We start from the raw sequence: 21,970 nt of genomic DNA, 5'->3' as shown, positions 1-21,970 counted from the left end.
GATGAGTAAACCTGTGGCTCTGACTCTAGCAATATATGATGGCCAAGTATTACCGGCAGCTCTATACAGTTCTGAGCTATGGGGGTTTGAGAACATAACGGAGCTAGCCACATCGGAAAATACATTCATGCGAGATCTGGTGGCCCTCCCAGTCTCCACCCAGCTAATCCCGCTGCGGCTAGACCTGGGTAGGCACACCCTTAAAGATAAAGTACGTTTGCGCCCACTACTTTATTGGGTGCGACTAAGAAGGACCCAGGAGCTACATAATTATGCTGCAGCTCTAGATGAACTTATCTTGCTCAACACAGGTAACAAAATAAAGTGGTTGTGCAACCTGAGACAGCTGGTTGTGCAACTGGGCCTAAGCGAATCATGGTTGAGCCAAACTACGCCCCCTAAGGCAGTGATTAAGAAACTCTATTGGGACTGGGTACAGGAGATGACCATACGTAGGAGTGATTTCTGGAGAACAAATGGATGAGAAAATTGGAACCCTTCCTTGACTTTATAGAGAAACCCCTGGACAGAGTACTTTACCTCAAATTCAGGCACGGGACTTTTCCGGTGAATGACTTTTCTCCTGGGTGGAAAAGTAAAGGTGTTCTCCCTAAATCATGCCCCGGCTGTGCAGCCCCTAATGAGTCAGTAGCGCACTTTTTGTTTGCCTGCCCTATAGGGTCACTAGGAAAACATGGTTAAAACCTCTGTGCATGGGGCTGGGCCTTAGATGCCACAAAATGGCCCTTCGGGTCCTCCGTACTGACACATCTTCTACTGCTGTGGTGTGTGGGGTAGCCAAATTTCTGGGTAGTGCATGGCAGACCCGCACTAGGAGGGCCAAGCGTTCCACCCATCTAACCTAACCGAAGGACAGCATTATGGCATGAAGTGTTTTTTACGGTTTTTATGTAACTAGCTTTGAGCTTGTTTTTAAATCATTTAAACTGAGTAGTATATGAGGATGTTTGCATATATACGAGTGTTGTGCTCCTACTCTTTTATTTTTTTTAATGTAATGTATAAACTGTATACTTTTATGATGAATTTTCCATTGAATAAAGTAAATACAACAACAACTATTCAGTGTTAAGGAACTGGAGCAAGGAGCATGTAAGTCTGTTGATGTATAATCGTTTGGGTCGGCAGGCACTAAACCTACTCTCTGGGTCACACTGACTCAGATTACAGGTGCACACATAAATATTCACACATGTAAATACTGTCCTGTCACCTACATGGCTATCAACCGTTGGCTCTGTATGTCTGACAATGTAACACACACCAGTCGCACATAGAAGTCCAGGCATGGAAAAGAGTGACATTGGGACACACACACTCCCTTGCCCTGGCGACAGCTTATCTGTCAGTGTTTCACACAACCCCACACCCTCAGGCAAATACTGCAGCTGCACAACTACACGTCTGACACCCCCCTGCCCTACAGATACCTTCATGGTGACTTACCACTACATTAGGACCACCAAACAGCCTCGGGTACTGTGCCAGGACCTCGTCCACAAGCTCCTCACTTGTGAATGGACTGGCACGGATCTTCTCTGTCCTTGCCAACCCTGTGGACATGGGACACCTGTGGTGGAACTGAGTGGTGAGGGGTCCCAGGCAGCAGCAGGAGAGGGTCCCAGGCAGCAGGCACTTCTGGCAGCAGCAAGAGAGGGTCCCAGGCAGCAGGCACTTCTGGCAGCAGCAGGAGAGAGTCCCAGGCAGCAGCAGGAGAGGGTCCCATGCAGCAGGCACTTCTGGCAGCAGCAGGAGAGGGTCCCAGGCAGCAGCAGGAGAGGTTCCCAGGCAGCAGGCTCTGTGAGCAGTGGAAATGTGAGGCTCACTCCCACAGATTTATAGCCCCCTGGGGTCGTCTGGAAGCTGCAACGCAGCAACAATTGGTTGTCCAGGTCTGCCTCTTTCAAAACTATCCAATGACCACCTCCGCGGTGGCGGAGCACACCTTCCGCGATTTTCAAATCTGCATCTTGGCACCGCGATCATCGCTCCCATTGGCTGTAGGCAATGCTCCATGGCGGTGATGCACCGTGGGTACCCCGGGTGCGCTACCGCGATGGTGCATCATTCAAATGCATCCAATGACAGCCTCCACGGTGGTGGAGCATACACACCGCCATCTACACATTTCCATATGCCAATGGCTACCGCACTTGTGAAGGGGGTGGTGCTGGTGTCACACATCGCCGGGGCCAGGCGGTAGGTACCGCGATTCATGCGGCAGAGCATGCCCACCACCATCTACACATGCCCATATGCCAATGGCTACCGCTCTTGTGATGGGGGTGGTGCTGGCGTCACACCACCAGGGCCAGGTGGTAGGTACCACGATTCATGCGGCGGAGCATGCCCACCACCATCTACACATGTACATGTGCCAATAGCTACCACACTTGCGAAGGGGGTGGTGCTGGCGTCACACCGCCGGGGCCAGGCGGTAGGTACCGCTATTTTCGTAACCTTTAATGGCAATGTCAAGCAAGAACACTGTAGCAGTACCCAGCCACAACATGGTGAAGGGCACATCTTTGTACACACAATGCCATACTTCCATGTCAACCACAGGTGATCGCACGTTTTGTGTGACACACTTTGGTCTGTAGTCCCTGCCATGTTAGTTATGCATTTGATGGCTGATGATGCTTGACACTCTTGAGCTGGTGTTAATGATGTAGTAGAAATCAATTTGTTGTGGGTCAGTGCTGATCTTGACAAGGCTTGTGTCACTGTATTGTATCGTTCCAGACTGGAGCTTTCACAACAGCTCATGCACACAACTGAAAGTTTTCCTGCTATTGTGATCATTGTGTTGATAGATGTGTGCGGAGTTTACATGAAGCATTGGGGTTGTGACAGGTACAGTAGGTGGGTATGATACAGTCATGGTAATTTCTAACACATTGGCGGATGTTGCAGCACCTTGCGTGCACATGTGAATTGTGTTCTCCAGTATGTGCGCATTCACATTCCCCAATGTGTTTGTGGCACTGGTATATTGTCAGTAACCTGGTGTGCCATGCATCTCTCTCAGGCAGCCTTTGTTTTTTCCATGACATCATTGATGGTATGTGCTGTGGCCATCTCATGATGGTTGTCTCTGACATTTTCAAATTTACATTTCAACTAGAAGGAGGCCGAATCTCCTGCCAGTGCTGGAGGACATGGAGAATGAGGCAATAATTCGGAAATTCCACCTGGCTGTTGAGCCCCCTAAGGAATCCCAGGACCCAGGCTGACATCCGCTACAATGAGGCCCATGGCAGTACCCAACATGGAATCGAACTGACTTTTGGCCTGCTGAAGTCAAGATTCCACTGCCTTGACAGGACAGGAGGTGCACTGGCATACTCGCTTGGCGAGGTGTGCAAGATCGTTGTGGCATGCTGTATGCTGCACAACCTGGCCACCCATAAGGGGGTCCCCCTGCTCCTGGACGATGGTGAGGAACCAAGGCCACCACCTGCTCAAGGACCTGAGTCCAGTGATGAGGACAGTGGAGAGAAGGAAGGAGTAGACCTGCGCCAGCAGCTCATCGCCCGCTACTTCACTTGAAGGTGGGTGACGAGGTACGACATGTACATTGTCTGGTGTGGTTTCTGTTGTTGTGAAGTGCTATGTGCGAATGTAACAGACAGGCACACATTCAGTCACATGTGTGTGGTAAAATGTGACATTGACGTTCCATATGGGGACGTATGATGGACCCTATTTGTTCACACCTGCAGCCCATTGTCTAGTATGCCTGTAGTGATTGTGTATGTTTTGTGTAGTGTTCTGCCTGTGATGCCACAATGAGACCAGTGACTGTTGTTCTGGTGTGTCTCCCTAGGTGCTAAAGAAGAATCCTGTCCTACATATTGTACATCATTTGGACACATCATGGACATTGACAACACTGTAAATATTGCACTAAAAATGGTACTGCACAAAATCTGGTGCATCAGGTAATTTATTTGGAAAGTGGACATGTGATTTGTGTGGAAATATTTACATGAAGGTGGGGAATGAGCAGTGAGTTGACAGTCCGGTTCGATGAGATGCAAGAGTAGACACCACATGGACGTGGTGACCCAGTCCAACAGACGGTGCCATTGCCAAGGGAAAGACAGTCCAAACAGTCAATGCAGTGGGGAAGAGGGTTGTCATCATGGCTGGCTCGGTGACTGGCGTGTGGCAGGTGCTTTGCCTCTGGAGACTCCCAGGCTCTTCTTGGATGTGGGGTTCCTGCTGAATGGCCTGCGGCTTCAGAGGGTTCACCCCTCTCTGTTGGCGCAGGGGAGGATGGTGCACTGTCATCCTGCAGCACAACAGGAGGGGACGAGGTAGTGGTTGGGACACAGACCTGTCCCTCTGCAACGCCGCTTGCTGGCCCATGCAGTCCGCCATCTGTCCAAGGCGGTTGTCAATGGACCTCATCAGCAGGATGAGCTTCCTTAATAGTTCATCAGACTGGCCACTTTGTCCCTGGATCTCTTGGTATGCCTCCACAACTCTGGTAAAGTGGTCCAGGGATGGTGTCAACTTATCCCGAGGTCTGGGGGTGACCCTGGCCCTCCAACCTGCTCTGCTGCCACGGACCTCTTGCCTCGCCACTGTGGGTTGACACACACTCTCCCTGCCCTCCACAGTTGTTGCTGTAGGCTGGTCATCCCCTGGGACAGGGAGGGTGCTGCAGGTGGTACTGGTGGTACTAGTGGTACTGGTGGTGGCGGTGGTGGCAGTGGTGGCTGCGGTGGAGGCAGATGCCGTGACAGCAGGGGTCTGCTGCGCTGTCGTTGCAGCAGGCGTGGTGCTGGGGAGGATGGGGGCCTGGGACCTCTGGGTCTGTGGCACACCAGATGGGCCGGCCTCGAGCTCATCATCCAAATAATCCTGAGAGTCAACACCTGAGAGTCCATGTGACGGGGTGGAGACTGGCTCTGCTGGTCGTTGGCGTGGTCCTCAGCAGTGAGTTTTTCATCACCTGTGGAGTAGATGGGGAATGATCAGTGTTGGGCACTGTGCAATTATTGTTTAATCTGCGTATCATCAACAGTCTGTACACTACACAAATATGAAGTCTCCAGTAGTACAATTAATGGCAGCACTGTGTGTCATTTCATACTGCAGAGGAACATCATTTACTCATACATGTTGGATGTCAATGCATTGCATGCAATTGTTGCTGTGTTTAGGGATGCAGGTCTTCCACACACGCACACACATCAGGAAAAGTTAAGGTGGCTATCTACCTGTTAGGAGAGGGTGAAGAGTGCAATGGCTGACACATGCTCCTGGGTGGGGGAGGCCTCTATCCTGCTCAGCTGTGGGCCAGGGGGTATGGTAGGAGCAGTGATACAGGCCTCCCACCCACAAACAGTGCTCCAATACAAGATGGCTACCTACCTGTAAGTCTGTAAGGTGAAGAGTGCAATGGCTGACACATGCTCCTGGGTGGGGGAGACCTCCATGCGGCTGGAGTGCGGGCCAGGGGGCATGGTGGGAGTAGTGATACGGGCCTCCCATCCCCAAACAGTGCTCCTATACAAGATGGCTACCTACCTGTAAGTATGTTTGGTGAACAGTGCAATGGCTGACACATGCTCCTGGGCGGGGGAGGCTTCTATCCTGCTCTGCTGTGCGCCAGGGAGTATGGTGGGAGTTGTTGAACAGACCTCCCTCCCCCATACAGGCCTCCTAAGCAAGATGTCTAGCTACCAGTTGGGTGAGGGTGGACAGTGTAATGGTGTTTGGGTATTGCAAGGAAGTACTTCTCAGTGTGTTGGTTGGCATTTGTTTGTACTTACCAGCCTCCGCTCCCCCAGCTACTCCTTTGAGACTCTCAGGAAGCAGTATGGCAAGCACCTTCTCCTCCCATGGTGTGAATGTTTTAGGTGGGATTGGAGGGCCACTGCCAGTCATGTTCACCAGCGTCCAGTTCTTGCTCCTCCTTCTTGGATCTTGGGGTGATCCCTACTGCATTCATCCTTTGGACTATCCTTTCCCACATTTTTGTCCTTGTGGCTAATGGTGTCTGTTGGACCAGGATACAAAACAGTTGAGGCTCTACTCTCACTATCTCATTGACCATGACTGTCAACTCGATGTCAAGGTGTGTGGTGGTTGAAGTGTTTGTGGGTGCAGGGGCGTGGTGTTGAGGTGTGAGTTGTGTTGTGTGCTGGGGGATTGCTGTTGTTGGTGTAATGGTGGTAGTGATGGTGGTGGTGGAGGATGTGTGTGTGCTGTGCTCTTTTGCCTCTCCTGTCAGATGTGGTATATGGCCTTCTCTTCTGGAGTGTTGCAAAGGATTGTGGTCAGTGAAGGGGGTGGCTTTATACTCAGCTGTGTGGGTGTGTCCAAGTGGAATTTGGATGTCTTGTGTGTTGTGGGGGTTGTCCTGTGCTTTTTTATTTTTATTTGCATTTCTTTCTTTTATTTGTATGTGAGTTATGTATTTGGGGGCATGGCTAATTTTATTTGTACAATGTTTTGCATCACTGCAGTGTTTTGGCATTGTCTGCCATATTTGTCATGTCCCGTCCGCTGCGGTGGCTATACTGCAGCGTTTCCGCTATTTCTCCCATTCACTCCTGTGTGCGACTGAGGCGGTTTGTAACAGTGGTTCCGACCGCGGCACCCTGTAAAGATCATTGTATATACTCTGACAAAGTGCAGGACAGTCAACCCATAAAAATTACTATTCCCACTCCACCAAGTATAAAGTCAAGGAAGGTGCTGGACACTAAACCCATATAATATGCTATTCCCACTCCACCAAGGATAAAGTCAGGGAAGGTGCTGGACACTAAACCCATCTAAACTACTATTCCCACTCCACCAAGTATATACTCTGGCAAGGTGCTGGACTGTCAACCCATATACATTACTATTCCCACTCCAGCAAGTATAAAGTCAGGGAAGGTGCTGGACACTAAACCCATCTAAATTACTATTCCCACTCCACCATGTATATACTCTGGCAAGGTGCTGGACAGTCAACCCATATAAATTACTATTCCCACTCCACCAAGTATAAAGTCAGGGAAGGTGCTGGACACTAAACCCATCTAAATTACTACTCCCACTCAACCAAATATATACTCTGGCAAGGTGCTGGACAGTCAACCCATATAAATTACTATTCCCACTCCACCAAATATATACTCTGGCAAGGTGCTGGACAGTCAACCCATATACATTTCTATTCACACTCCACCAAGTATAAAGTCAGGAAAGGTGCTGGACACTAAACCATCTAAATTACTATTCCTACTCCACCAAGTATATACTTTGTAATGGTACTACATAGTAAACACATATAAATTAATATTTCCACTCCACCAACTATATACTCTAGGAAACTGCTGGACAGTAAAACCATATAATTTACTATTCCAAACTTCACAAATTATATACTGTATGTTCAGTGCAAGACAATTAACCCATATAATTAACCTTCATAAATATTACATACCTCTTAAATCACAATTTTTTTAAAGATATTAATTATAATTAAAAATCACAATTAAAAATACAATTTAATAATAATTTTCCAATTAATCATTATATATTTTTTTAAATATATTTCAAATAATTTTACATGATTTTTTAAATACGTTGTACCTCTTTATTTAATTGCAAACAATATTGTAAAATTTGTTAACATTAAAAACATTATTTTTCACAAAACTTAACAAAAAAATAAATATGTTAAATTATTCTCAATTATTACACAATTCTTAATAACATAATACTTTATTCACACTAAAATAAATTTGTATATTTGATGATTTAAAATTAAAAATTGTTGTTGAAATTATTTAAATTTTAAATTTGAAAAATTAAATGTGAAAATGTACTTAAAAAATACACCATTACACTAAAGACACACAAAACCCCCAAAATAAATGTCAACATTTAAATGTTTAAATTATTTAAAAAAAATATTTGGTAAAACATTTTTAATTTTTAATTAAAAGTCACATTTCCAAAATTAAAATTTCTAAATACATTTTTTTATATACAAAAAAATAAAAATGAAATTTCAAAATTAAAGAAAATACACACCTTACACACCCAAAAACTGAAAAAACACACCTAAAACAAAAACAAATTTCAATTTTTTTTAAATCAAAATTTTAAGTTAAAATAAATTCTCATTTTTTAACACACTCCCCACCCATTTCCTCTAAAAACACACATCCCACTCCTAAAATATAGGCATTTTTTTATTAAACATTTTTTATAAATCACCACCCTATTCCCCTAAAAATCCACAACCCGACACTAAAACATATTAATAATTCAAATAAAAAAAATCAAATGCACATTTTTAAAACACTCCCCAACCTTTTCCGCTAAAACCCCACAACCCGCCCCTAAAACAAAATATAAAAAAATTCCAATATATATTTTAAACCACTCCCCACCCTATTCCCCAAAAAACCCACATCCTGCTCCTAAAATGTATTATACATTTTTTTAAATAATTAAAAAACGTTAAAATATTTATAAAAATTTTAATAATATATATATATATTTATTTTTATGAATTAACAAACATACTTTTTTTTACAAACACCTACCTTTTTGACATTATTAACAGTCTATATTTCACACATCGATATTCTGACACTCTATATTTTGCCTTTCGATATTCTAACACTCTATTTTTTAAGTTTCGATATTTTTAACTAACAAAAAAATGATTCTTTAAACAGTCAATATTAACTACTCGATATTACTAACTTCAATATTTTTTTTATTTTTTTAAATCGATAAAACATACCTCGATATTACTTACCTCAATATTACTGCCATCTCGATATTACTAAGTCGATATTCTGTCCAGTCGATAAAAAGAACTCGATATTTAGACTTCACACCATTTCAGAGGGCTCCTTTTGAGGAGACCTACCTCTGGAATGAGAACGCTTCTCTTTAGAAGTTTGTTTGCTATTTTCCCACTTCTTTTTAGAAGGAGTAGGAGTGTTTTTAGTAAAGACCTTTTCAGGACTTTCAGCCAGTTGGGGTTTCACTGGTTTGCCACTCAGGCTGTCTCTGCCTAATTCTTCATAGGATTTTTCAATTATGCTGGCTAGTTCTTGTGGCTGCTCAGTTACATCAAATTCCCTTAATTTTTGGCAGATCACAACTGATGCTGCTTCACCTTTAATATTATCTAGTATTAATTGTGGGACCTGTTTGAAATCAGTAGTTTCATACCCAAATTTAAAGCAGGCTCTACCCCGTATTTATTTTGAATCTGTTTCAGGACATCAGGTATCACTGCAATCGGCGGGACACCATGTGTTTTAGTGTAAATTGCAACAAAGACTGTTCCCCAAGTGGTGTAGTCTTCTAGATGTGGTTTGATCCCCATTCGCAAACAGATTGTTAACATCACGTGTTTCTCATGAGGGCTAGTATTAGGAAATATTGCTTCAATTTGAGTAATTTTTTCAGCTATCCAAAATGGAATTTGTTCACGTTTTGCAGGTAAATTACCTATGACTGAGTGTAAAGTCTGTGTTGTAATTATTTGTGCATTCCCCTGGTGAGAGGTTTGTTGTGGAATAACTATGGTAGTTTGGACTGTGAGAGTACGCATGACGTATTGAACTAGTTGTCCATAGATTTTTATTAACTTTTAAGTTGATCTAGTAAAGCTACATCTATCATGTTGTTAATGTCAGGATGTGGTGTTTAGCCAGCTAAAAGCAGCCATGTTGCTCCTGGCCTATCTAGTGGACTGAGCCTGGTAATGTGATGTAAATGTTTAGGGTGCCTTTAAACCAGAGCTCATGCTCCTGGTATGTGAGTGGAATTTCAATATCCTTGAAAGGAATGTATTCCTTTGGTGGATCATCTTCTTTGAAGTAGTGAAACACATGTTACTGGATTTGCTTCAGGTAAGACTACCCATGTAAAAGAATACCTCTGTCTGGTGATATTCATGTGCCTCAATGACAAAAACTGCCCCACCACCTCTTGATGTTAGGCCATGTTTCATAAGTTGTGTAGTGATGGCTTTCCTTAAATTTTGAGTAATGACTACAGCTTTCTCGTCGGTTTCTTTGAAACTTCTGAAGTTGAAAGCTGCTTCGGCTGGATCAGCCGCAGCTCCACATGTTTCGGTGTTGTTGCCATTATTCAACATTGTTTATTGAAATTCCGCAAAGCAAGTTTCAAGGAAACAAAAGTAAGTTGCACAATATTTTGGAACACCGTATCCTTCAACATTGAACAAACCAAAAAGCTAATAGATAGGATTTTTCGTCCTACTCAGCTATGACGGATATTATCCCTTACCCACTCCAGACGTCTATTGGAGTTTTACTGAAAAGGGGTCTCTGAGAAAAGCACAACAGAGTTACTCCAGTATCTAGCTTTAAATTAGCGCCTTATCAAACCGTTGGCGGTACAAAAGGGGGTGGTGATGGACGGAGCATCTGAATCAATCAAACACTCACACCTAGTCAAAAGATCTGGGTTTAATCCATCACGTTCTTTAGCCCACTCTGCCACCCCAGTTCAGACATGGCTATATGCAAATCAGTTTGACCCTGTGCCTCATGGGAACAGTCCAGCCCGAACTGCCAAGCCATGTCTTCCCTGGACCGGAAACAAGCTTCCGAGGACCGGTTTCTGGCACTCCAGCCGTCTTCAGCCCGGCTTGCTTGAATCCAGTGGCAAAGTGAGCAAGGGACTCACATCTGAGCATACCCTGCCACAATTATGGCGGCCAAAAGCGGTACAAAAGGGGGTGGTGATGGACGCAGCATCTGAATCAATCTAACACTCACACCCAGTCAAAAGATCTGGGTTAAATCCTTCACCGTTCTTTAGCCCACTCTGCGACCCCAGTTCAGACATGGCTACATGCAAATCAGTCTGACCCTGTGCCTCATGGGAACAGTCCAGCCCGAACTGCCAAGCCATGTCTTCCCTGGACCGGAAACAAGCTTCGGAGGACCGGTTTCTGGCATTCCAGCCGTCTTCAGCCCGGCTTGCTTGAATCCAGTGGCAAAGTGAGCAAGGGACTCACGTCTGAGCATACCCTGCCACACTTATGGTGGCCAAAAGTGGTACAAAAGGGGGAGTGATGGATGGAGCATCTGAATCAATCAAACACTCACAGTCAAAAGATCTGGGTTTAATCCATCACTGTTATTTATCCCACTCTGCCACCCCAGTTCAGACATGGCTATATGCAAATCAGTCTGACCCTGTGCCTCATGGGAACAGTCCAGCCCGAACTGCCAAGCCATGTCTTCCCTGGACCGTAAACAAGCTTCCCAGGACCAGTTTCTGGCATTCCAGCCATCTTCAGCCCGGCTTGCTTGAATCCAGTGGCAAAGTGAGCAAGGGACTCACATCTGAGCATACCCTGCCACACTTATGGCGGCCAAAAGCGGTACAAAAGGGGGTGGTGATGGACGGAGCATCTGAGTCAATCAAACACTCACACCCAGTCAAAATATCTGGGTTTAATCCATCACCATTCTTTAGCCTACTCTGCCATCCCAGTTCAGACATGGCTATATGCAAATCAGTCTGACCCTGTGCCTCATGGGAACACACCAGCCCGAACTGCCAAGCCATGTCTTCCCTGGACCGGAAACAAGCTTCTGAGGACCAGTTTCTGGCATTCCAGCCGTCTTCAGCCCGGCTTGCTTGAATCCAGTGGCAAAGTGAGCAAGGGACTCACGTCTGAGCATACCCTGCCACACTTATGGCAGCCAAAAGCTGTACAAAAGGGAGTGGTGATGGATGGAGCATCTGAATCAATCAAACACTCACACCCAGTCAAAAGAGCTGGGATTAATCCATCACTGTTCTTTAGCCCACTCTGCCACCCCAGTTCAGACATGGCTATATGCAAATCAGTCTCACCCTGTGCCGCATGGGAACAGTCCAGCCCTAACTGCCAAGCCATGTCTGCCCTGGACCGGAAACAAGCTTTCGAGGACCGGTTTCTGGCATTCCAGACATCTTCAGTCCGGCTTGCTTGAATCCAGTGGCAAAGTGAGCAAGGGACTCACGTCTTAGCATACCCTGCCACACTTATGCGGCCAAAAGCTGTACAAAAGGGGGTTTTGATGGACGGAGCATCTGAATCAATCAAACACTCACACCCAGTTAAAAGATCTGGGTTTCATCCATCACCGTTCTGCTTAAGAGTCTGGTTTTCCAAGAAATTATTGTGACATAGATGAACTGATGGAAATACCCATGCCTGTTATTGGGTAGCGTGGACTATGCATAAATAAGGACTGGATATCTATGCAAGGGCAATGTGAAATGTACCAATATAAGGGCATGAATTGGGAAATGTATTTGGAATCTAAAATCAAACACAACACTCCTGATCAGTGAGATCTCTCATCTGAGCTGAAATGAAACAAGGATTTGTTTGGCTTGAGAATTTGTATAATCTATCACCGTGCTCATTCTGGTTTCAGCATTTGACATTCTTATTGCCATATCCTTAAAGTCATTGCGGATGGCCACCACTTCTAATTGAAGAAGATAGTATTTGTTCTCTGTCTCTGAGAAATATCTTGTACGGTATTGAGCTTGGGCGGGATGGCCTCCAATGTAGATGCAGAATCTGGACTACCTTTGATAAAGGACTCCGTAAGCAGTGAAGATTGTATTGATCATTTCAGGGCCGCCCTAGTGTCTCTGTGCTTCATATTAGCACTCACAACCTCCAACAGATGCATGCAGTCCAGTATAACAGAAGAAACATTTGTTCCCTCACAGTTAAAGAAGAGCAGCACTTTCTTGACGAAGATAAAGAGTGACTACAATGAACAAAACACATCTCTTTGTTTCCAATGGCAGAGACAGGTACATCTGAACTATACTGCTCACCAGAGCCACACGTCATTCACAGGCGGCACTGGCAAAACTTGAGATCACTGGTATTCATTGATAGCTACTGTTATCTGTAAACAGTGATTTAGTTTTTTAGAACACCAAACAGTCCTATATATAGAAAATGTGGTGAAGCAAAAGTATGAGACCTCCTTAAATCTCCTCAATAATATTAAAAAGACATTATCAACAGGATACCACTGTCACTTAAAAAAACAGAATAGCATGGTATTTGGGCAGTTAAAATAACAAGCCACTAAGATGGCAGAACACAAGCCATTGCAGCAGCAGATAACGTGAGCACCAAATCAAAATGTGTTAGGCTTTTTTAAAATATAAAGGTATTGTACAGCATTCTAGAAAAGTGGTAAGACCAAGCGGGAGTGACAGCAGCAATGAGGAAACATTCCCATGCATGTCATGGCTGACAGCAAATAACTATGCGTCCGCCATCTTAGAGAGCGCAGAGGAGTCGCAGTTCAGGATTATAATATGTGGTAATGTATTTTATGTTATTTTACTTTAAGGAATGATGAATATTGTAGAATTGCTATTATTAGAATGTTTGGAAATGGCTCATTGGAGAACCTGCTGTGAAGTTGTAAGCAGGAGGTTGTTGGTCCTGTTCTTCGAATAAACTAATTTTGATAATTGGATAACCTCATTTGGATTTCTGTGTTTAAACCATACTACATTTTATGGCGACGATCTTACATTTGGACCCACCAAGATACTTGTCTGTGTGAGTACTGCATTTTTCACTCACCGCAAAGGAAAAGAAGAACAGAAAAACAAAGAAGAAGCTGGATCCGACTGCGGAGCTTGGCAGCGTCTAAAGAACACTGTGGTAATGTACTGTCCACATGTAGTGTCCACATTGACTGCCATTGCGAGCATAGAATAACTTTACCGGCTTGACTTTGTTTACTTTCGAATGGCTGAACGTTTATGAGTCCCAAGAGAATGGGCAGTGTAGGGATATGCCCAATTTCAATAAGTACTCCTGAGGGTATATCTATTTATCTAAAAAAACAGCATGCCATCAATTGGGCGGGAAAGGCAAAGGTACAATGTGGTGTGTTCAAGTTATAACAGTATCGAAAGAATGGCAATTACGGATTATCATAAACATCTGAAACAATACCTAATTATAATTATATGCAAAAGGCAGGGCTACTCCAAGGCATGGGCAGGGCACAAACACCACAGGAACACACCACCCCCAACCACACATCAAAACACACCAGAAATTCACAGGCCGCCTGCCCATCCTGTGCACCGCCATGCACAGCAACAAGCACTGCAACAAGCAAGCACAATACACACTCTGCACCACACAACACACAACCAGCGAGACAGCCACTACACCAGTGCCACACACACTGAAGGCTTACAATCCTTCCCAGCACATACACACACAAACAAGCACACACCCTGGGTGTAGCCACAAACACAACATACTCACAGGGATGCCTCAACAGATGAATGCACAAAAACAACACAAAAACACTACAGGAACACATACTGAACTCCAACAGAAACAGAGATATCCTGTCAACCAGCAAATGGGAGCACAGACACGACAGGAGTATACAACAATATTACTGAGGAAGAAAACACACACACCATAACACAAATCACACAAGAAGTGCATCTGGACAATTACACACTGCCACATCAACCCGACCACAGATGCACATTAAACCCCAATAAACAAACACCACAAGACATCAGGGGATGCACATCAGGCAATGCCAAGGCCACATACACACAGCACTGCATGCACAACAAGCAGTGTGTGCATAACAAGCACAACAGCCACACACACATGATTGACACAACCGCATCACACACACCACAAATCAGCACTGCACAAATACAACAGCACACCCAGAAACTGAAGCAATACCATAGCCAACACCCACACATCCAACACAACAACTACACATGCACCACTCTGGGATACAAGAGCAAAGCCATCTACACCAGAGAACTGGGCAGCACACAAAGCTGAAGTGCACATGACCACTACAGAATGACCAATAGCAGTAGCACAACACACATAAACCATTGGGACAATGTCCTGAGTGCAATAATACTCAGGGTCCAAGAACTCCACCACAAAAAAGTAGCCAAGATATGAAGTGATGGGGAGGCACTCACACATGGAAACCAAGGGGACAGCTCACATCAAAGTGAAATAGCCTGCATGTCAGTAGCAGACATGTAAGGGGTGTACCACACACAAATAGAGGGAGGGAACATCCACAAAGGCCAGGCACAAGTGGCACACATAGTGGATGGCTCAACACCACATACACCATGCCATACAGGAGGAGAAAAACCACCATGTGCCTGCAATGCATGACAAACACAAACACAATGCCAGTGTGGAGCAGCAGGGCCACACAGTTTACACAAAAACACCGAAGACACATTAAGGATCAATCAAACACAACACTGATGTGCAACTCACACACTTTGCAGACTTCAAACTTACAAACACAACAAGGAGGAGTCACACACAACACTATGGACACACCAACACACAGCACAGTGCACTACAAACAGCTCACTACAGTTTTTACAATCTTCTACACAGGGCAAGACAAAAAAAACAACAGGCCTACAACTCCTGGGTGACACGTGTGGCCCTCACAATACAGGGGCACACATACATCCACTACAAACTTACACCCTTCACACTGCACACCTCTGCTACACCCAAGACCACGCATCTCATGTAGGCCATGGTACCAGGACTAAGGGCCAACACAAGATGGCCATATACATACACGGCTGGGCACACAGAAAGGAATCCACACACATACATCATGACATATCCCAGCCTGCCTCTAAACCTTTGCACAGCATTACACCCTGTGCTGGCAGTGTCCCCCAACCTGACATGTAAACAGTGTAGCAACAATAGCAAATCACTAAGAAGATAACTGCATGCCAGGTAAAATAGCCCTCACAGATTACACTATTTGCACGGTCAGAATGGATTAAAGACCCTGTCACCCCTGTCTAAAAATCTGATGCCTGCAAAGAGCCTTGCAATGTTGATGTGATACATAGAGCATGGGGTACAGGCAACAAATGCAAACAGAAAACAATATTTAATCAGCAAGGACACCGACAAAATACACAACAGAAGTAACTGTATTTATTCACATATTGCACAGATGCAGCAGTACAACAATAGTAGGCAACAGCAAGGCACAAAAAGATGTACAAATGCTAGATACTATGGACAGGTGAAACACAAACAGGAAGGTCAGTGTCCATAGCACAGGGGAGAGGCCAACACAGCAGAGCAACAGGGCCAGTGTCCATGGCCGGTGAGACAGCATGTACATGAGAGGCTGCACAGGGGAGAGTACAGCCCAGCACAGCAACAGGGCCAGTGTCCATAGCACACGGAAGAGGCCAACACAGCAGAGCAACAGGGCCAACAACACACCCATGTTCCAACCAATGTTCAGGACTAGCACACCTGTATGAGGCACGGGCATATGAGGGTGATGACAACTCACTCCTAGCAGTCATGCAGATTTGTACATTGCTGTGTGTCTGGGATAGCAGGCCCACTTGACTGTGGTGACAGAGCCCCAGGTGCTGTGGGGCTAAACGTGGCTTTGCAAGCTGTAGGGTTGTGTGGACCAGGTGGCATAGTGGCACGTGGAGGTGGAGTCATGCAGACCTCTGACACAGTGTGGGTGGTAGAAGTTGGAGGGGTGCCGTTCCACTTTTTGGGAAATATGAAATGGCTTCCCTGTCTTGGAGATGATGACACAACAGGCCCACAGGTGCAGGGGCAGCGGTGCCAGGTGTCAATGTGACTCGTCCCCTCTTAGTGACATGGATATGGGCAGCACCGGAGGAAGTAGATGGGAGGCTGGGCACTTGCCGCTGGGTGGTAGATGATGAAGCAGACTCCCCATCCACTGTGCCTACCAACATGGATGCATCCCTGCTGGCATCAGATGATGTGGTACCCTGTGTCTCTGCCACGGATTCCTCCTGCATACTTCTGTCTCCCTCAAATGCACTGTGGGCTCTTTGCCACTGGCCTCCGCTGCAGCTGTAGTGCTACTCTCGCCACCACTGGTTTCTGGCTGATGTTCCTCCTTGGTAACTTGCAAATCTGCATGAGAGAGAGATACAGGGTTGTGTAAGTGTCATCATCTGGTCACATGAAATACAATCAATGCAGTACAGGAGACGCCCAAATCTGCATGGCAACCACCACACCCTGCAATCATGGTGCAGCAACATACAACATAGACCACAAAAGTGCCTGTAATGCAGAATAACTGCCATGAATGAGCCATGTTGATGCCACACAGCACCACACCCGTTCCGGAGATGGAGTGCCCCCCCAACTTGTCCTGCCCTAGGGTCATGATGTGGGTACAACACTTATTACTACTGACAGATCTTCATGGAACAGGAGGGGACAACAAACACAGCTATTAGGTCATTACTGTCCACAATGCCAAGTAGGCCATAGCAAGCACCATGTGGTAACCTGGGGCACATTGTTGTCAGATGTGTGGGCCTCAACGATCATGGTGCACGCAAAGTAGGCATCATACATGAAGTCACACTCAGAAAGTTGAAACTGCAATTCACCCCATAATAGATACCCCACACTATCCCAATGATAAATGACCATGTGGAGCCTAACCCATCTGGCAATGCAAAAGTACAGCAGGGATTTTCAGCTTAGTAAGGCCAGGGTCGGCCACTGCCTGATACAACCACACATCACAGTGGCCACCCCAGATTACACAGCACATCACAGCAACACATGCACGTCACATGGGTCGCCGGTGCCACAGGCCCTGTACACATGCATCCACTCCCAGCAAAAGTCACCTTCCCCAGATACCACCCCTCACTTGCTGCCGATGCTCCCTCAGACGTGCATCCAGGTCGGGATGAGTCATTGCCAAGATGCGGCCCATCAGTGGAGTCATGCTGTGCTGTGCAAAACGCCCTGTGCGTGGTAGCATCCCCATGGTCATCTCTGCCACTTGTTTTGCCACCCGGCTGATGTCGTCCCACCTCTTGTGACAGTGGGTGCGTCGCTTGTTTGAAACCCCCAGGGCTCGCACCTTTGCTGCAATAGCCCTCCAAAGGGCCTTACGCTGGGGTACCTTGAGCTGCAGGTATGAGAGAATAGAAGGGTAAATGACCAGTTACACATTGTCAGATACCAACATCTATCAGTACAGTAGCAAGACACAGACTCAGGACTAAATGTAACCTCCCTCCCTCCAAATCTGTGGGACCCCTCACAAGGGCACTCTGCATGGGCCAAACATTTGTGATTGCATGCACACATTGGGGCGTAGAGGCTGCATGATATTCTCACAAATGACGGATGCCTCAACACAATATGCATCCAAAGAAGTGTGTTAGTCTGAAATTATCCTGGGCACAGATGGGGCATAGCTAATATTTAGTGTGATGGTACTGCAGCAAGGATCATGTAAGTCTTGTGATTTTTAATTGTTTTGGTGGGCAGGCACTGAACTTACTCTCTGGGTCACACTGACTCAGACAACAGGTGCACACATAAATATTCACACATGCAAATACCGTCCTGGCACCTACCTGGCTAACGGATCACTGACAAAATATCGACCTACAAAATTTCGACCTACAGGAAAATCGAGTCAAAAATATTGAAGGCAAGAATATTGACATCCTATTTACAACATGGTAAGTACAAAAATATTGAAAATATAATATCGATGTTAAAAATATTGATGTTAAAAATATCGTTTTTTTTCTTTTAAAATATAAATGAAAAATAAAGTAAATAAAGTAAATAAAACAAATAAATAAAATCTACATAGTTAAAAGCATCTAATGTTTAAAATTAATAAATAATACATCTGAATATATACAGTAAATATATAATATATATGTACTTAACAATAAGTTGTAATAAATATTTTACTAATTTATAAATTAATAAAAAATATTATAAATTACAAACACATTTACAAACATAAAGCAATAACATAAATAAAATGTAAAAAATATAAAAAATTACATATACTGTCAATATTTTTAAAATTAATTATATAAAACGTTGGATAGTGTAAGGGTAAAAAAATTACTATTTCCACTCCAGAGAGTTCAACAGTCGGGAAAGCGTTGGATAGCATAGGGGTAAAAATTACTATTCCCACTCCAGAGAGTGCAACAGTAGGGAAAACGGTGGATAGCGTAGGGGTACAAATTACTATTCCCACTCCAGAAAGTGCAACAGTAGGGAAAGCGTTGGATAGCATAGGGGTAAAAATTACTATTCCCACTCCAGAGATTGCAACAGTAGGGAAATCGTTGGATATCGTGGGGGAAAAATTACTATTCCCACTCCAGAGAGTCCCATAGTAGGGAAAGCATTGAATAGCGTAGGGGTAAAAATTACTATTCCACTCCAGAGAGTGCAACTGTAGGGAAAACATTGGATAGCGTAGGAGTAAAAATTACTATTTCCACTCCAGATAGTGCAACAGTAGGGAAACCGTTGGATAGCGTAGGAGTAAAAATTACTATTCCCACTCCAGAGAATCCAACAGTGGAGAAAGCATTGGATAGCGTAGGGGTCAAAATTACTATTCACACTGCAGCGAGTGCAACAGTAGGGAAAACATTGGATAGCGTAGGAGTAAAAATTACTATTCCCATTTCAAGTTTATTTTATTATGTTTTTGGCTCTCAAAAGAGGGCCACATAAAACAATCACATAGCTATACACCACTACATACAATAAAAATCACAATAAAAGCCGATTGGAGGATCACAACATGAACACTGGGCGAACAATCATCAAACAACATCTCCAGGGATCATTAATAAATATCTAAAAATCCCTTAAAAAAGTTAAAAATTTTGAAGCAAAACATTTCATTAGGTGGACAATAAAGGGCTTGAAAGAAAGTATTTACATTAAGAATTCCTAATTGTAGACAAATAGATTTTAACCATTTAGCGCACAATGGACGTAATGCTGGACAAATAAACAAAACATGATTTCGGTCCTGCACTGCCTTATTACAAAAGTTACATACTGGAGATGTCCCATACCACTTTGCTAAAAGTGAATTTAAAGGAAGCAAATCATGTCTTAAATGGTACCATAGCCTTCGGACTCGATGAGGGATATTCCAGGAAACATACTTCTGGGCCTGCTTTATTGAATACGTGCTTAGGAGTAAATCACCACCCTTCTTTTCGTGTAGAGCAGTCATATCAATTTTAAAACAGAATTCCCAAGATGCGTGTTTCAGCTGAGACTTTAGTTGAGAAGGAGAGAGTAAAAACAAAGTACTTTCATCCAACTCTAACATTGCTACCGCTTTTCTAACATTTTTTACTATTAGTGAAAACTCGTTTAAATTGCCTAGCAGTTCCTTTTTAATATGTGCCCGTAAGGAACCCGATTCATTCTGGCCAAACAGGCCACCCATCTTACAAGGGCAATCAACCCCTGTACCCAACAGCTCCGAAGGCCAAATTCCAACCTGCATGCGGTCACAGAGCAAGCTGTATTAAAGGAAGAAATTCTTCTTAGTACCTTTCCTTCCATTAACTGCAAAAAACCCCAATGCCTTAACTCCACCAGTTCTATTCCATAAAGCAGAGTTGCAGGGATTTTTGCTCTATACACTTCCAAAAATCGAGCAAAGTGTCTTTTCCCTGTAGCAGAATACAGGGAACATAACCCCATACCATGAGTCAATGCTTTACGCAAATTATGTTCAATATGGGGTTTTTCGCTTAGGTTTGCCGAGATTATTTTACCTAAAAAGGTGTAAGTTTTAACCACCTCTAGTCTCTGGCCTCCTATAGCCCATCTGAAGTTTTCAGACCTACATTTTTTTCTTTCAGTAATGCGCATGATTTTGCTTTTGGAAGCATTAATCTTCATAAAATGTGCTTCTGCAAATAAATGTAAAGCTTGCAGGCGATTAGACAAGCCCTTCGGAGTTAAGTCTAAAATGAGGATATCATCCGCATACATTAAAACAGAAATGGATGAGCCTCCAACTACCGGGGCTAAACCATCACATGCAGCAATCGAAGCAGGTAGATCCGCAATATATAATGAAAACAACATGGGGGCCAATAGACACCCCTGTTTTAATCCATTCAAGGATGGGATAATCTGTGAAAGACCCCTTTCTCCGCCTTGTAGCACCTTACACCAGGTATTCGAGTGAAGGGATCTTACAAGTTCCAATAGATGGGGCGGCATACCCAATACAGCAAGCTTTCTCCACAGCGTCGGACGGTCCACCTTGTCAAACGCTGTGGAAAAGTTCATGAATGCCGCATATACTCCACCTCCTCGCACTCGTACATATTTGTCCACAATCACTTGAAGAGCTGTTAAATTATCAAGTGTACCATGCTCTTTACGGAACCCAGTCTGTTCCAAAGGTAAAATACTATTTGCCTCCACCCAATGAGTAATTAATATTAGAAGACACTTAGCAAAAACTTTTCCGATAGCATCCAGAAGAGCTATCAGACGGTAGTTCATGGGTTTGTCCCGCTCTCCCTTCTTAAATAAGGGTATTAATATACTTCCCCTCCAAGATGTAGGAACTGATCTAAGTGAAAAGCAGGCTTTAAACAAAGGGAAAAGAATCCTGCTCCAAGAAATGACATCCTGCTTCAGTACTGAAATGGGCAACTCGTCCGGACCCATTGCTCCGGAAGAGCGCATACTCTTAATCGCCGAAGCAATGGATCTCTCAGATGGAGGATCCATAGTATACCCACTGTCCAAAACAAGGTCACTATCCTCACCCTCTACGCCATTTGACGCATACAGGTTCGATATAAATGAGATCCAATCATCTTCAGGGATAGAATTAGGAATAGGGGAAGTTCTAGCACCACATCCCTTACCAATTATGGACGAGAATTCTCTAGATTTTCCATAGACAGAAGCCTCCCTTAAACTAATCCAGAGTGAGTCTTCTTTATCTTTTTTTACTTTGCTCTCACTCTGGTCCTCCTTCTTTTTAGTAAGGATAACTTATTAGCAGTTTCCCTG

This window comes from Lissotriton vulgaris, chromosome 4_1 (assembly GCF_964263255.1).
Source record: "Lissotriton vulgaris chromosome 4_1, aLisVul1.2, whole genome shotgun sequence".
Taxonomy (NCBI): domain Eukaryota; kingdom Metazoa; phylum Chordata; class Amphibia; order Caudata; family Salamandridae; genus Lissotriton; species Lissotriton vulgaris.
Note: the sequence above shows the minus strand (reverse complement) of the source record.